At 36.9% G+C, this 17918-nt stretch overlaps 1 protein-coding gene across 2 annotated transcripts in view; it reads right to left on the reverse strand.

The window, feature by feature from the left end:
* The window catches only part of LOC125671438 (carbohydrate sulfotransferase 1-like), an 83480-nt gene that overhangs the window by 51829 nt on the left and 13733 nt on the right, over window positions 1-17918 (reverse strand). For both annotated transcript variants that reach the window (XM_056161249.1, XM_056161250.1), the window contains exons 3-4: window positions 11990-12138; window positions 4242-4390 (exon numbers count right to left, since the gene is read on the reverse strand). The gene's annotated coding sequence lies outside the window, so the exon portion shown is untranslated. The remainder of the gene's footprint in view (window positions 1-4241; window positions 4391-11989; window positions 12139-17918) is intronic.

The following is a 17918-nucleotide window of genomic DNA, read 5'->3' on the forward strand; positions in this document are numbered from 1 at the left end:
ATAGTTATGGCCCCTGAAAGTTTTCCAAGTTTACATTGACTTGAAAGTTTTTTGGCCTCATTTGACCTACTGAAGAATGGATCAAGATTGAAGGTCAAGAAACAAATCCAGAAAAGGTGGAAAGACCTCTAATTGTTCGCGAACAATTAGGATTACTAGTTATTATTATTAGGTTTTTCCATCTTTCTGTGGAAAGACCTATTGATATTCTTCTGTTTATTATTATTATTATTATTATTATTATTATTATTATTATTTTTCCTCCCCGTGATTTTGAGTTTCAAGATTTATCGAAAAGATTTATAGCCCATAAGAATGTACTCCTTAAAAGATTTTGGCAGTTCACCCTGCGTATATGAACTTTGACCCCTCAAGGAGTTATTGCCCCTTTTGCAATAAAGGCTTGTTATCGCTACTCCTCCGAAACCGTACATCGTAAAGATACCAAACCTTCACCAATGTCTTCGACTAATCAAGGAGACTCTTCAATCTATTCATTGCGAAAAGATTCTTCGACCCCTTTTATGAGTTATTGCCCCTGAAAGTTTTTGATTTTTACAAATAATTGAAAAAATTTAAAACCATTTATCCTAGAGACATGGGACCAACTGCATTAGAATCTTCATCCTTTGACCTTTTAATTTATGTCAAGGTCAAAGGTCAAGGTCATTCAAAATATGAGAAATGTAGCTCTTTTTATATCTCTTTTGTCTTTCAAAATATACTACATATCATTGCATCTTTATTTTGTCCTTTTAAATCTATTTTAAAGATTTAATTCCTGTACCTTAAGACTGACCCTTTTAAAAGTTATTGCCCCTTAGAGTATTAACCTTGTTATCGCTACTCCTCCGAAACCGTACACCGTAAAGATACCAAACCTTCACCAATGTCTTCGACTAGTCAAGGAGACTCTTCAATCTTTTCATTGCGAAATGATTCTTCGACCCCTTTTATGAGTTATTGCCCCTGAAAGTTTTTAATTTTTACAAATAATTGAAAAAAAATTAAAATCATTTATCCTAGAGACATGGGACTAACTGCATTAGAATCTTCATCCTTTGACCTTTTAATTTATGTCAAGGTCAAAGGTCAAGGTCATTCAAAATATGAGAAATGTAGCTCTTTTTAGATCTCTTTTGTCTTTCAACATATGCTACATATAATTGCATCTTTAGTATGTCCTTTTAAATCCATTAAAAGATTTAATTCCTGTACCTTAAGACTGACCCCTTTAAAAGTTATTGCCCCTTACAGAATTAACCTTGTTATCGCTACTCCTCTGAAACCATAGACCGTAGAGACACCAAACCTTCACCAATGTCTTCGACTAGTCAAGGAGACTCTTCAATCTATTCATTGCGAAAAGATTCTTCGACCCCTTTTATGAGTTATTGCCCCTGAAAATTTTTGATTTTTACAAATAATTAAATTTTTCAAAAACCATTTATCCTAGAGACATGGGACCAACTGCATTAGAATCTTCATCCTTTGAGCTTTTAATTTATGTCAAGGTCAAAGGTCAAGGTCATTCAAAATATGAGAATTTTAGCTTTTTTTATATCTCTTTTGTCTTTCAACATATACTACATATAATTGCATCTTTAGTATGTCCTTTTAAATCCATTTTAAAGATTTAATACCTGTACCCTAAAACTGACCCCTTTAAAAATTATTGCCCCTTACAGTATTAACCATGTTATTGCTACTCCTTTGAAACCATAGACCATAGAGACACCAAACCTTCACCAATGTCTTCGGTTTCTCAAAGCAGAACTTCAACCTATTCAGTGTGAAAGGATCCGCTGACCCCTTATATGAGTTATTGCCCTTTTATGTATGTGTGCTAATCGTTAACTTTTAAACGGATAATCAAAGAAACATGGGACCAACTGCAATGTGATCATTGACCTTTGACCTTGAATATTAGGTAAAGGTCAAAGGTCAATGTCACTTCAAATATTGAGAATTTAGCTCTTTTTATACTCTTTTGTCTTTCAACATACATCATTTTTCATTGCATCATTAGTATGTTCTTTTAAAACCAATTAAAACGTCTTTCTTGGCCCTTAAGCCGGGCTCCTTTAAAAATGATTGCCCATCTTACAAATAAAGCTTGTTATCACTAGTCCTTCGAAGCCGTTAACCCTGGAGATACCAAACCTTAATCATTAATGTTTTGTACTGATTTAGTAGACTCATCTATTTAGTGCGAAAGGATTCACCAACCCCTTTAAATAGTTATAGCCCCTGAAAGTTTTCCAAGTTTACATTGACTTGACATTTTTTTTGGCCTCATTTAACCTACTGAAGAATGGATCAAGATTGAAGGTCAAGAAACAAATCCAGAAAAGGTGGAAAGACCTCTAATTGTTCGTGAACAATTAGGATTACTAGTTATTAGGGCTTTCCACCTTTCAGTGGAAAGTCCTATTGTTATTGTTCTGTTTATTAGGGCTTTCCACCTTTCAGTGGAAAGTCCTATTGTTATTGTTCTGTTTATTATTATTATTATTATTATTATTATTATTTTCCTGCCGTCAAAAAAAATCTTCGTCTTAAGACTTATCGAAAAACTTTATAGTCCATCATATAGTACTTCTTGAGAAACGAATACAGTTCACCCTGCGTAATTGAACTTTGACCCCTTACGGAGTTATTTGACCTTTCGCAGAAATCATTGTTAGCACTTCTACTTTGTAACCGTAAATGATAGGAGGATGAAACCTTTTCTAAAACACAGAGGGTAATTAGTAGAAGCGAAGAATTTCAAATGAAGGGATTCGGTGTCCCCTAAAGGGAGTTAATGCCCCCTCATGTTTTGCGATTTGTCCCCTACAAATTGAAGACTCCTAAAGTCTTCGTCGTAGAGAGACGGAACCCACTGGGACGGGTTGGGTGACCTTGACCTTGAAAAAGTAGGTCAAGGTCAAAGGTCAAGGTCATCCAGAATGGCCAGAAAATGGCACTTTTTATACGCTCTTTCACGCTTCAGATAGCATCGAAATATCACATGGGTCAGCAAGGAATTTTGGACCGGTCTCGGCATCACGAATGTCAACTCTGAACTTTGACCACTCTGCGAATGGCGGCGACTTAACGTCGAAAACCCCGTTATCGCTACTCTCACTAGACCGCAAGTCGTGGAGAGGCGAGACCTTCACCGACGAATTCCAGATGAAACGCTCTCGCACAGAAAAGTTGACCGAGGGAAACCGAGAACCCCGAAGCACGGTTCTCGCCCCCGAAAGTCTCCGACGTCGTCGTTCGAGCCCACAACTTCTTCACGGATGTAGATAGGGATGCGGGACCACTTAAACGAAGCCCCGTGACCTCTCTGACCTTCAAAATCAGGTCAAGGTCAAAGTCACACTTTCTCCCCCATGGGTTTTTGAGGTTTGACCTTGAAAGTGGGTCAAGGTCAAAGGTCAAGGTCACGCATCCAGGGGCCAGTCTCCACGAGTAAGGCCAACCCACCCATCACGCCTGTCGTCCCCAAGGAAGAAACCCCCCACCCTTCAAGTGATCTGTCTGTCCTCAGCTGTTTATAATACACTATTTTGACCGGTTTCATGCCCAACAACAGGATTTTTGAGGTTTGACCTTGAAAGTGGGTCAAGGTCAAAGGTCAAGGTCACGCATCCAGGGGCCAGTCTCCACGAGTAAGGCCAACCCACCCATCACGCCTGTCGTCCCCAAGGAAGAAACCCCCCACCCTTCAAGTGATCTGTCTGTCCTCAGCTGTTTATAATACACTATTTTGACCGGTTTCATGCCCAACAACAGGATTTTTGAGGTTTGACCTTGAAAGTGGGTCAAGGTCAAAGGTCAAGGTCACGCATCCAGGGGCCAGTCTCCACGAGTAAGGCCAACCCACCCATCACGCCTGTCGTCCCCAAGGAAGAAATCCCCCACCCTTCAAGTGATCTGATTGTGATCAGCTGTTTATAATACACTATTTTGACCGGTCTCATGCCATGCAACAATTACAGGATTCTAGCTAATCTGACCTACACCTACACATCTGACCTACACCCACTTCTTCCATTTCTTGACTGTCTTGTCAATCAAACATGAATTCCATTTACATTCATGAAAAGACATAGGCCAGATTCAATTGTCTGCCTGCATCAACATAAAGACTAAGTTTTTTTTTTTTATAATGATGATGCAACTTTACTTGACAGTTGAACTCATTGACATTCCATCCCCACTGTCATTGTAAACAAATAAACACTTACCTGCAGGATCAGATGGGATGCAGTACTCCTATTCTCCGTTCAGATATCCTACATGCACTCAGACACTTTCTAATTCACCGGCCGCCATTTTGGTTGTTTGTTGTCAAAGCCTATCAATCCGTATATGCATGCCTCCTTGGGTGAAATGACTGAAAGACATTGTCTCCGTGAATTAGAACACATAGGATGAGCCATTACAAACTGTATATTCAATTCCACAATCCACAACACACACGGTCAAATCCAGTGCATCTTCACAACATCTGACAACATGAGGCTTGTATAGACTCCCAGCATGCACCAGCAGTTACTACAATCTAGGAAAATGGCACATCCGGTTTCTTTGCACCTCCAAATATCACATCTAACAGGTCTAAAGTCACCCCAAACACCTGCACAAGTCCCATTACACTTTTACCTGATATGTGCATATGTGCTGGCTACCCAACACCCACACCCCTTTTCTCCCTCAAATTTGACGGGTACTTAATGCGAAACCAAGCATTGAACACACCTCAACACTCAAATTTAGGCGGCAAATTTGAATTTCTTTTCTAGCCAAATCAATTTTTTTTTTTTTTTTTTTTTTTTTTTTGGGTGAGGGTGGGATGGGGTAGGGGGGCTGGGGGCTTTTAGCATTTCAACACTACTGAAAAACCGCTAGAAGGTGGGAAGCCCTCTAATTGTTCGCGAACAATTAGGATCACTAGTTATTATTATTATTATTTTCCTGCCGTCAAAAAAAATCTTCGTCTTAAAACTTATCGAAAAACTTTATAGTCCATCATATAGTACTTCTTGAGAAACGAATACAGTTCACCCTGCGTAATTGAACTTTGACCCCTTACGGAGTTATTTGACCTTTCGCAGAAATCATTGTTAGCACTTCTACTTTGTAACCGTAAATGATAGGAGGATGAAACCTTTTCTAAAACATAGAGGGTAATTAGTAGAAGCGAAGAATTTAAAATGAAGGGATTCGGTGTCCCCTAAGGGGAGTTAATGCCTCTCTATGTTTTGCGATTTATTCGTAAAACATGTCGAGCTTGAGCACGGTTTGTTGTAGAGACATGGGACCAACTGGAATAGGATCGGTGACCTTTGACCTTGAAAATTAGGTCAAGGTCAAAGGTCAAGGTCATCAGAAAAGAGGAAAAAATAGCACTTTTTATACTCTCTTTCCTGCTTAAGATAGCATTGAAATATTATATGGGTAAGTATTGAATTCTTGATTGGTTTTGATAGTATGCATTACAACTTTGAACTCTGACCCTTCTGTGAATTTCGGAGACTCGCGTCGAAAACCTTGTTATCGCTACTCCTGCTTAACGAAAAGTCATAGAGACACGAAACCTTCACTAATGAATTCACAGTAAAACCCTCTTGCAAAGAAAAAATAATCAAAGGGATACGAAAACCCTTAAGCATAGTTATTGCCCCTGAAAGTCTCCAATATCATTATCTAAGCCTATAACTTTTATATTAATATAGATAGAGACATGGGACCACTTGCATTAAGACCGATGACCTTTGACCTTCAAAATGAGGTCAAGGTCAAAGGTCAAGGTCATCATCAAAATTAATTTTTTTCCATTTTCAAGGTCTTTAAAAGTATTTTTATCATTGATAAGTTAACCGAAAGTAACCGAAAACCCATAAACAAATTATTGCCCCTGAATATCTTGATTAACATTTTTTTAAGCTTATAGCTTTTACATTAATATAGATAGAGACATGGGGTCACTTGCATTAAGACCGATGACATTTGACCTTCAAAATGAGGTGAAGGTCAAAGGTCAAGGTCATCGTGAAAATTATTAATTAAATTTTCTTGGTCATTTTGAGTTTCGTACATCATCTTAAATATTCTTAAATGTCTTTTTTTAAATCATTGCAGGTGGAAAGCCCTCTAATTGTTCGCGAACAATTAGGATCACTAGTTATTATTATTATTATTTTTCCTCCCCGTGATTTTGAGTTTCAAGATTTATCGAAAAGATTTATAGTCCATAAGAATGTACTCCTTAAAATATTTTGGCAGTTCACCCTGCGTATATGAACTTTGACCCCTCAAGGAGTTATTCCCCTTTTGCAATAAAAGCTTGTTATCGCTACTCCTCCGAAACCGTACACCGTAAAGATACCAAACCTTCACCAATGTCTTCGACTAGTCAAGGAGACTCTTCAATCTATTCATTGCGAAATGATTCTTCGACCCCTTTTATGAGTTATTGCCCCTGAAAGTTTTTGATTTTTACAAATACTTGAAAAAATTTAAGACCATTTATCCTAGAGACATGGGACTAACTGCATTAGAATCTTCATCCTTTGACCTTTTGATTTACATCAAGGTCAAAGGTCAAGGTCATTCAAAATATGAGAAATTTAGCTCTTTTTATATCTCTTTTCTCTTTCAACATATACTACATATCATTGCATCTTTAGTATGTCCTTTCAAATCTATTTTAAAGATTAAATTCCTGTACCCTAAGATTGACCCCTTTAAAAGTTATTGCCCTTTACAGTATTAACCTTGTTATCGCTACTCCTCTGAAACCATAGACCGTAGAGACACCAAACCTTCACCAATGTCTTCAACTATTCAAGGAGACTCTTCAATCTATTCATTGCGAAAAGATTCTTCGACTCCTTTTATGAGTTATTGCCCCTGAAAGTTTTTGATTTTTACAAATAATTAAAAAAAATTAAAACCATTTATCCTAGAAACATGGGACCAACTGCATTAGAATATCCATTCTTTGACCTTTTAATTTATGTCAAGGTCAAAGGTCAAGGTCATTCAAAATATGAGAAATTTAGCTCTTTTTAAATCTCTTTTGTCTTTCAACATATACTACATATAATTGAATCTTTAGTATGTCCTTTTAAATCCATTTTAAAGAATTGATACCGGTACCCTAAGACTGACCCCTTTAAAAGTTATTGCCCCTTACATTATTAACCTTGTTATCGCTACCCCTTTGAAACCATAGACCATAGAGACACCAAACCTTCACCAATGTCTTCGGTTTCTCAAAACACAACTTCAACATATTCAGTGTGAAAGGATCCGCTGACCCCTTATATGAGTTATTGCCCTTTTATGTGTTTGTGCCAATCGTTAACTTTTAAACGGATAATCATAGAAACATGGGACCAACTGCAATGTGATCATTGACCATTGACCCTGAATATTAGGTAAAGGTCAAAGGTTAAAGTTACTTCAAATATTGAGAATTTAGCTCTTTTTATATCTCTTTTGTCTTTCAACATACATCATTTTTCATTGCATCATTAGTATGTTCTTTTAAAACCAATTAAAACATCTTTCTTGGCCCTTAAGCCGGGCTCCTTTCAAAATTATTGCCCATCTTACAAATAAAGCTTGTTATCACTAGTCCTTCGAAACCGTTAACCCTGGAGATACCAAACCTTAATCATTAATGTTTTGTACTGATTCAGTAAACTCTTCAATCTATTCAGTGCGAAAAGATTCACCAACCCCTTTAAATAGTTATGGCCCCTGAAAGTTTTCCAAGTTTACATTGACTTGAAAGTTTTTTGGCCTCATTTGACCTACTGAAGAATGGATCAAGATTGAAGGTCAAGAAACAAATCCAGAAAAGGTGGAAAGACCTCTAATTGTTCGCGAACAATTAGGATTACTAGTTATTATTATTAGGTTTTTCCATCTTTCTGTGGAAAGACCTATTGATATTCTTCTGTTTATTATTATTATTATTATTATTATTATTATTATTATTATTTTTCCTCCCCGTGATTTTGAGTTTCAAGATTTATCGAAAAGATTTATAGCCCATAAGAATGTACTCCTTAAAAGATTTTGGCAGTTCACCCTGCGTATATGAACTTTGACCCCTCAAGGAGTTATTGCCCCTTTTGCAATAAAGGCTTGTTATCGCTACTCCTCCGAAACCGTACATCGTAAAGATACCAAACCTTCACCAATGTCTTCGACTAATCAAGGAGACTCTTCAATCTATTCATTGCGAAAAGATTCTTCGACCCCTTTTATGAGTTATTGCCCCTGAAAGTTTTTGATTTTTACAAATAATTGAAAAAATTTAAAACCATTTATCCTAGAGACATGGGACCAACTGCATTAGAATCTTCATCCTTTGACCTTTTAATTTATGTCAAGGTCAAAGGTCAAGGTCATTCAAAATATGAGAAATGTAGCTCTTTTTATATCTCTTTTGTCTTTCAAAATATACTACATATCATTGCATCTTTATTTTGTCCTTTTAAATCTATTTTAAAGATTTAATTCCTGTACCTTAAGACTGACCCTTTTAAAAGTTATTGCCCCTTAGAGTATTAACCTTGTTATCGCTACTCCTCCGAAACCGTACACCGTAAAGATACCAAACCTTCACCAATGTCTTCGACTAGTCAAGGAGACTCTTCAATCTTTTCATTGCGAAATGATTCTTCGACCCCTTTTATGAGTTATTGCCCCTGAAAGTTTTTAATTTTTACAAATAATTGAAAAAAAATTAAAATCATTTATCCTAGAGACATGGGACTAACTGCATTAGAATCTTCATCCTTTGACCTTTTAATTTATGTCAAGGTCAAAGGTCAAGGTCATTCAAAATATGAGAAATGTAGCTCTTTTTAGATCTCTTTTGTCTTTCAACATATGCTACATATAATTGCATCTTTAGTATGTCCTTTTAAATCCATTAAAAGATTTAATTCCTGTACCTTAAGACTGACCCCTTTAAAAGTTATTGCCCCTTACAGAATTAACCTTGTTATCGCTACTCCTCTGAAACCATAGACCGTAGAGACACCAAACCTTCACCAATGTCTTCGACTAGTCAAGGAGACTCTTCAATCTATTCATTGCGAAAAGATTCTTCGACCCCTTTTATGAGTTATTGCCCCTGAAAATTTTTGATTTTTACAAATAATTAAATTTTTCAAAAACCATTTATCCTAGAGACATGGGACCAACTGCATTAGAATCTTCATCCTTTGAGCTTTTAATTTATGTCAAGGTCAAAGGTCAAGGTCATTCAAAATATGAGAATTTTAGCTTTTTTTATATCTCTTTTGTCTTTCAACATATACTACATATAATTGCATCTTTAGTATGTCCTTTTAAATCCATTTTAAAGATTTAATACCTGTACCCTAAAACTGACCCCTTTAAAAATTATTGCCCCTTACAGTATTAACCATGTTATTGCTACTCCTTTGAAACCATAGACCATAGAGACACCAAACCTTCACCAATGTCTTCGGTTTCTCAAAGCAGAACTTCAACCTATTCAGTGTGAAAGGATCCGCTGACCCCTTATATGAGTTATTGCCCTTTTATGTATGTGTGCTAATCGTTAACTTTTAAACGGATAATCAAAGAAACATGGGACCAACTGCAATGTGATCATTGACCTTTGACCTTGAATATTAGGTAAAGGTCAAAGGTCAATGTCACTTCAAATATTGAGAATTTAGCTCTTTTTATACTCTTTTGTCTTTCAACATACATCATTTTTCATTGCATCATTAGTATGTTCTTTTAAAACCAATTAAAACTTCTTTCTTGGCCCTTAAGCCGGGCTCCTTTAAAAATGATTGCCCATCTTACAAATAAAGCTTGTTATCACTAGTCCTTCGAAGCCGTTAACCCTGGAGATACCAAACCTTAATCATTAATGTTTTGTACTGATTTAGTAGACTCATCTATTTAGTGCGAAAGGATTCACCAACCCCTTTAAATAGTTATAGCCCCTGAAAGTTTTCCAAGTTTACATTGACTTGACATTTTTTTTGGCCTCATTTAACCTACTGAAGAATGGATCAAGATTGAAGGTCAAGAAACAAATCCAGAAAAGGTGGAAAGACCTCTAATTGTTCGTGAACAATTAGGATTACTAGTTATTAGGGCTTTCCACCTTTCAGTGGAAAGTCCTATTGTTATTGTTCTGTTTATTAGGGCTTTCCACCTTTCAGTGGAAAGTCCTATTGTTATTGTTCTGTTTATTATTATTATTATTATTATTATTATTTTCCTGCCGTCAAAAAAAATCTTCGTCTTAAGACTTATCGAAAAACTTTATAGTCCATCATATAGTACTTCTTGAGAAACGAATACAGTTCACCCTGCGTAATTGAACTTTGACCCCTTACGGAGTTATTTGACCTTTCGCAGAAATCATTGTTAGCACTTCTACTTTGTAACCGTAAATGATAGGAGGATGAAACCTTTTCTAAAACACAGAGGGTAATTAGTAGAAGCGAAGAATTTCAAATGAAGGGATTCGGTGTCCCCTAAAGGGAGTTAATGCCCCCTCATGTTTTGCGATTTGTCCCCTACAAATTGAAGACTCCTAAAGTCTTCGTCGTAGAGAGACGGAACCCACTGGGACGGGTTGGGTGACCTTGACCTTGAAAAAGTAGGTCAAGGTCAAAGGTCAAGGTCATCCAGAATGGCCAGAAAATGGCACTTTTTATACGCTCTTTCACGCTTCAGATAGCATCGAAATATCACATGGGTCAGCAAGGAATTTTGGACCGGTCTCGGCATCACGAATGTCAACTCTGAACTTTGACCACTCTGCGAATGGCGGCGACTTAACGTCGAAAACCCCGTTATCGCTACTCTCACTAGACCGCAAGTCGTGGAGAGGCGAGACCTTCACCGACGAATTCCAGATGAAACGCTCTCGCACAGAAAAGTTGACCGAGGGAAACCGAGAACCCCGAAGCACGGTTCTCGCCCCCGAAAGTCTCCGACGTCGTCGTTCGAGCCCACAACTTCTTCACGGATGTAGATAGGGATGCGGGACCACTTAAACGAAGCCCCGTGACCTCTCTGACCTTCAAAATCAGGTCAAGGTCAAAGTCACACTTTCTCCCCCATGGGTTTTTGAGGTTTGACCTTGAAAGTGGGTCAAGGTCAAAGGTCAAGGTCACGCATCCAGGGGCCAGTCTCCACGAGTAAGGCCAACCCACCCATCACGCCTGTCGTCCCCAAGGAAGAAACCCCCCACCCTTCAAGTGATCTGTCTGTCCTCAGCTGTTTATAATACACTATTTTGACCGGTTTCATGCCCAACAACAGGATTTTTGAGGTTTGACCTTGAAAGTGGGTCAAGGTCAAAGGTCAAGGTCACGCATCCAGGGGCCAGTCTCCACGAGTAAGGCCAACCCACCCATCACGCCTGTCGTCCCCAAGGAAGAAACCCCCCACCCTTCAAGTGATCTGTCTGTCCTCAGCTGTTTATAATACACTATTTTGACCGGTTTCATGCCCAACAACAGGATTTTTGAGGTTTGACCTTGAAAGTGGGTCAAGGTCAAAGGTCAAGGTCACGCATCCAGGGGCCAGTCTCCACGAGTAAGGCCAACCCACCCATCACGCCTGTCGTCCCCAAGGAAGAAATCCCCCACCCTTCAAGTGATCTGATTGTGATCAGCTGTTTATAATACACTATTTTGACCGGTCTCATGCCATGCAACAATTACAGGATTCTAGCTAATCTGACCTACACCTACACATCTGACCTACACCCACTTCTTCCATTTCTTGACTGTCTTGTCAATCAAACATGAATTCCATTTACATTCATGAAAAGACATAGGCCAGATTCAATTGTCTGCCTGCATCAACATAAAGACTAAGTTTTTTTTTTTTATAATGATGATGCAACTTTACTTGACAGTTGAACTCATTGACATTCCATCCCCACTGTCATTGTAAACAAATAAACACTTACCTGCAGGATCAGATGGGATGCAGTACTCCTATTCTCCGTTCAGATATCCTACATGCACTCAGACACTTTCTAATTCACCGGCCGCCATTTTGGTTGTTTGTTGTCAAAGCCTATCAATCCGTATATGCATGCCTCCTTGGGTGAAATGACTGAAAGACATTGTCTCCGTGAATTAGAACACATAGGATGAGCCATTACAAACTGTATATTCAATTCCACAATCCACAACACACACGGTCAAATCCAGTGCATCTTCACAACATCTGACAACATGAGGCTTGTATAGACTCCCAGCATGCACCAGCAGTTACTACAATCTAGGAAAATGGCACATCCGGTTTCTTTGCACCTCCAAATATCACATCTAACAGGTCTAAAGTCACCCCAAACACCTGCACAAGTCCCATTACACTTTTACCTGATATGTGCATATGTGCTGGCTACCCAACACCCACACCCCTTTTCTCCCTCAAATTTGACGGGTACTTAATGCGAAACCAAGCATTGAACACACCTCAACACTCAAATTTAGGCGGCAAATTTGAATTTCTTTTCTAGCCAAATCAATTTTTTTTTTTTTTTTTTTTTTTTTTTTGGGTGAGGGTGGGATGGGGTAGGGGGGCTGGGGGCTTTTAGCATTTCAACACTACTGAAAAACCGCTAGAAGGTGGGAAGCCCTCTAATTGTTCGCGAACAATTAGGATCACTAGTTATTATTATTATTATTTTCCTGCCGTCAAAAAAAATCTTCGTCTTAAAACTTATCGAAAAACTTTATAGTCCATCATATAGTACTTCTTGAGAAACGAATACAGTTCACCCTGCGTAATTGAACTTTGACCCCTTACGGAGTTATTTGACCTTTCGCAGAAATCATTGTTAGCACTTCTACTTTGTAACCGTAAATGATAGGAGGATGAAACCTTTTCTAAAACATAGAGGGTAATTAGTAGAAGCGAAGAATTTAAAATGAAGGGATTCGGTGTCCCCTAAGGGGAGTTAATGCCTCTCTATGTTTTGCGATTTATTCGTAAAACATGTCGAGCTTGAGCACGGTTTGTTGTAGAGACATGGGACCAACTGGAATAGGATCGGTGACCTTTGACCTTGAAAATTAGGTCAAGGTCAAAGGTCAAGGTCATCAGAAAAGAGGAAAAAATAGCACTTTTTATACTCTCTTTCCTGCTTAAGATAGCATTGAAATATTATATGGGTAAGTATTGAATTCTTGATTGGTTTTGATAGTATGCATTACAACTTTGAACTCTGACCCTTCTGTGAATTTCGGAGACTCGCGTCGAAAACCTTGTTATCGCTACTCCTGCTTAACGAAAAGTCATAGAGACACGAAACCTTCACTAATGAATTCACAGTAAAACCCTCTTGCAAAGAAAAAATAATCAAAGGGATACGAAAACCCTTAAGCATAGTTATTGCCCCTGAAAGTCTCCAATATCATTATCTAAGCCTATAACTTTTATATTAATATAGATAGAGACATGGGACCACTTGCATTAAGACCGATGACCTTTGACCTTCAAAATGAGGTCAAGGTCAAAGGTCAAGGTCATCATCAAAATTAATTTTTTTCCATTTTCAAGGTCTTTAAAAGTATTTTTATCATTGATAAGTTAACCGAAAGTAACCGAAAACCCATAAACAAATTATTGCCCCTGAATATCTTGATTAACATTTTTTTAAGCTTATAGCTTTTACATTAATATAGATAGAGACATGGGGTCACTTGCATTAAGACCGATGACATTTGACCTTCAAAATGAGGTGAAGGTCAAAGGTCAAGGTCATCGTGAAAATTATTAATTAAATTTTCTTGGTCATTTTGAGTTTCGTACATCATCTTAAATATTCTTAAATGTCTTTTTTTAAATCATTGCAGGTGGAAAGCCCTCTAATTGTTCGCGAACAATTAGGATCACTAGTTATTATTATTATTATTTTTCCTCCCCGTGATTTTGAGTTTCAAGATTTATCGAAAAGATTTATAGTCCATAAGAATGTACTCCTTAAAATATTTTGGCAGTTCACCCTGCGTATATGAACTTTGACCCCTCAAGGAGTTATTCCCCTTTTGCAATAAAAGCTTGTTATCGCTACTCCTCCGAAACCGTACACCGTAAAGATACCAAACCTTCACCAATGTCTTCGACTAGTCAAGGAGACTCTTCAATCTATTCATTGCGAAATGATTCTTCGACCCCTTTTATGAGTTATTGCCCCTGAAAGTTTTTGATTTTTACAAATACTTGAAAAAATTTAAGACCATTTATCCTAGAGACATGGGACTAACTGCATTAGAATCTTCATCCTTTGACCTTTTGATTTACATCAAGGTCAAAGGTCAAGGTCATTCAAAATATGAGAAATTTAGCTCTTTTTATATCTCTTTTCTCTTTCAACATATACTACATATCATTGCATCTTTAGTATGTCCTTTCAAATCTATTTTAAAGATTAAATTCCTGTACCCTAAGATTGACCCCTTTAAAAGTTATTGCCCTTTACAGTATTAACCTTGTTATCGCTACTCCTCTGAAACCATAGACCGTAGAGACACCAAACCTTCACCAATGTCTTCAACTATTCAAGGAGACTCTTCAATCTATTCATTGCGAAAAGATTCTTCGACTCCTTTTATGAGTTATTGCCCCTGAAAGTTTTTGATTTTTACAAATAATTAAAAAAAATTAAAACCATTTATCCTAGAAACATGGGACCAACTGCATTAGAATATCCATTCTTTGACCTTTTAATTTATGTCAAGGTCAAAGGTCAAGGTCATTCAAAATATGAGAAATTTAGCTCTTTTTAAATCTCTTTTGTCTTTCAACATATACTACATATAATTGAATCTTTAGTATGTCCTTTTAAATCCATTTTAAAGAATTGATACCGGTACCCTAAGACTGACCCCTTTAAAAGTTATTGCCCCTTACATTATTAACCTTGTTATCGCTACCCCTTTGAAACCATAGACCATAGAGACACCAAACCTTCACCAATGTCTTCGGTTTCTCAAAACACAACTTCAACATATTCAGTGTGAAAGGATCCGCTGACCCCTTATATGAGTTATTGCCCTTTTATGTGTTTGTGCCAATCGTTAACTTTTAAACGGATAATCATAGAAACATGGGACCAACTGCAATGTGATCATTGACCATTGACCCTGAATATTAGGTAAAGGTCAAAGGTTAAAGTTACTTCAAATATTGAGAATTTAGCTCTTTTTATATCTCTTTTGTCTTTCAACATACATCATTTTTCATTGCATCATTAGTATGTTCTTTTAAAACCAATTAAAACATCTTTCTTGGCCCTTAAGCCGGGCTCCTTTCAAAATTATTGCCCATCTTACAAATAAAGCTTGTTATCACTAGTCCTTCGAAACCGTTAACCCTGGAGATACCAAACCTTAATCATTAATGTTTTGTACTGATTCAGTAAACTCTTCAATCTATTCAGTGCGAAAAGATTCACCAACCCCTTTAAATAGTTATGGCCCCTGAAAGTTTTCCAAGTTTACATTGACTTGAAAGTTTTTTGGCCTCATTTGACCTACTGAAGAATGGATCAAGATTGAAGGTCAAGAAACAAATCCAGAAAAGGTGGAAAGACCTCTAATTGTTCGCGAACAATTAGGATTACTAGTTATTATTATTAGGTTTTTCCATCTTTCTGTGGAAAGACCTATTGATATTCTTCTGTTTATTATTATTATTATTATTATTATTATTATTATTATTATTTTTCCTCCCCGTGATTTTGAGTTTCAAGATTTATCGAAAAGATTTATAGCCCATAAGAATGTACTCCTTAAAAGATTTTGGCAGTTCACCCTGCGTATATGAACTTTGACCCCTCAAGGAGTTATTGCCCCTTTTGCAATAAAGGCTTGTTATCGCTACTCCTCCGAAACCGTACATCGTAAAGATACCAAACCTTCACCAATGTCTTCGACTAATCAAGGAGACTCTTCAATCTATTCATTGCGAAAAGATTCTTCGACCCCTTTTATGAGTTATTGCCCCTGAAAGTTTTTGATTTTTACAAATAATTGAAAAAATTTAAAACCATTTATCCTAGAGACATGGGACCAACTGCATTAGAATCTTCATCCTTTGACCTTTTAATTTATGTCAAGGTCAAAGGTCAAGGTCATTCAAAATATGAGAAATGTAGCTCTTTTTATATCTCTTTTGTCTTTCAAAATATACTACATATCATTGCATCTTTATTTTGTCCTTTTAAATCTATTTTAAAGATTTAATTCCTGTACCTTAAGACTGACCCTTTTAAAAGTTATTGCCCCTTAGAGTATTAACCTTGTTATCGCTACTCCTCCGAAACCGTACACCGTAAAGATACCAAACCTTCACCAATGTCTTCGACTAGTCAAGGAGACTCTTCAATCTTTTCATTGCGAAATGATTCTTCGACCCCTTTTATGAGTTATTGCCCCTGAAAGTTTTTAATTTTTACAAATAATTGAAAAAAAATTAAAATCATTTATCCTAGAGACATGGGACTAACTGCATTAGAATCTTCATCCTTTGACCTTTTAATTTATGTCAAGGTCAAAGGTCAAGGTCATTCAAAATATGAGAAATGTAGCTCTTTTTAGATCTCTTTTGTCTTTCAACATATGCTACATATAATTGCATCTTTAGTATGTCCTTTTAAATCCATTAAAAGATTTAATTCCTGTACCTTAAGACTGACCCCTTTAAAAGTTATTGCCCCTTACAGAATTAACCTTGTTATCGCTACTCCTCTGAAACCATAGACCGTAGAGACACCAAACCTTCACCAATGTCTTCGACTAGTCAAGGAGACTCTTCAATCTATTCATTGCGAAAAGATTCTTCGACCCCTTTTATGAGTTATTGCCCCTGAAAATTTTTGATTTTTACAAATAATTAAATTTTTCAAAAACCATTTATCCTAGAGACATGGGACCAACTGCATTAGAATCTTCATCCTTTGAGCTTTTAATTTATGTCAAGGTCAAAGGTCAAGGTCATTCAAAATATGAGAATTTTAGCTTTTTTTATATCTCTTTTGTCTTTCAACATATACTACATATAATTGCATCTTTAGTATGTCCTTTTAAATCCATTTTAAAGATTTAATACCTGTACCCTAAAACTGACCCCTTTAAAAATTATTGCCCCTTACAGTATTAACCATGTTATTGCTACTCCTTTGAAACCATAGACCATAGAGACACCAAACCTTCACCAATGTCTTCGGTTTCTCAAAGCAGAACTTCAACCTATTCAGTGTGAAAGGATCCGCTGACCCCTTATATGAGTTATTGCCCTTTTATGTATGTGTGCTAATCGTTAACTTTTAAACGGATAATCAAAGAAACATGGGACCAACTGCAATGTGATCATTGACCTTTGACCTTGAATATTAGGTAAAGGTCAAAGGTCAATGTCACTTCAAATATTGAGAATTTAGCTCTTTTTATACTCTTTTGTCTTTCAACATACATCATTTTTCATTGCATCATTAGTATGTTCTTTTAAAACCAATTAAAACTTCTTTCTTGGCCCTTAAGCCGGGCTCCTTTAAAAATGATTGCCCATCTTACAAATAAAGCTTGTTATCACTAGTCCTTCGAAGCCGTTAACCCTGGAGATACCAAACCTTAATCATTAATGTTTTGTACTGATTTAGTAGACTCATCTATTTAGTGCGAAAGGATTCACCAACCCCTTTAAATAGTTATAGCCCCTGAAAGTTTTCCAAGTTTACATTGACTTGACATTTTTTTTGGCCTCATTTAACCTACTGAAGAATGGATCAAGATTGAAGGTCAAGAAACAAATCCAGAAAAGGTGGAAAGACCTCTAATTGTTCGTGAACAATTAGGATTACTAGTTATTAGGGCTTTCCACCTTTC

The sequence above is a fragment of the Ostrea edulis genome, chromosome 4 (assembly GCF_947568905.1).
Source record: "Ostrea edulis chromosome 4, xbOstEdul1.1, whole genome shotgun sequence".
Taxonomy (NCBI): Eukaryota; Metazoa; Mollusca; class Bivalvia; order Ostreida; family Ostreidae; genus Ostrea; species Ostrea edulis.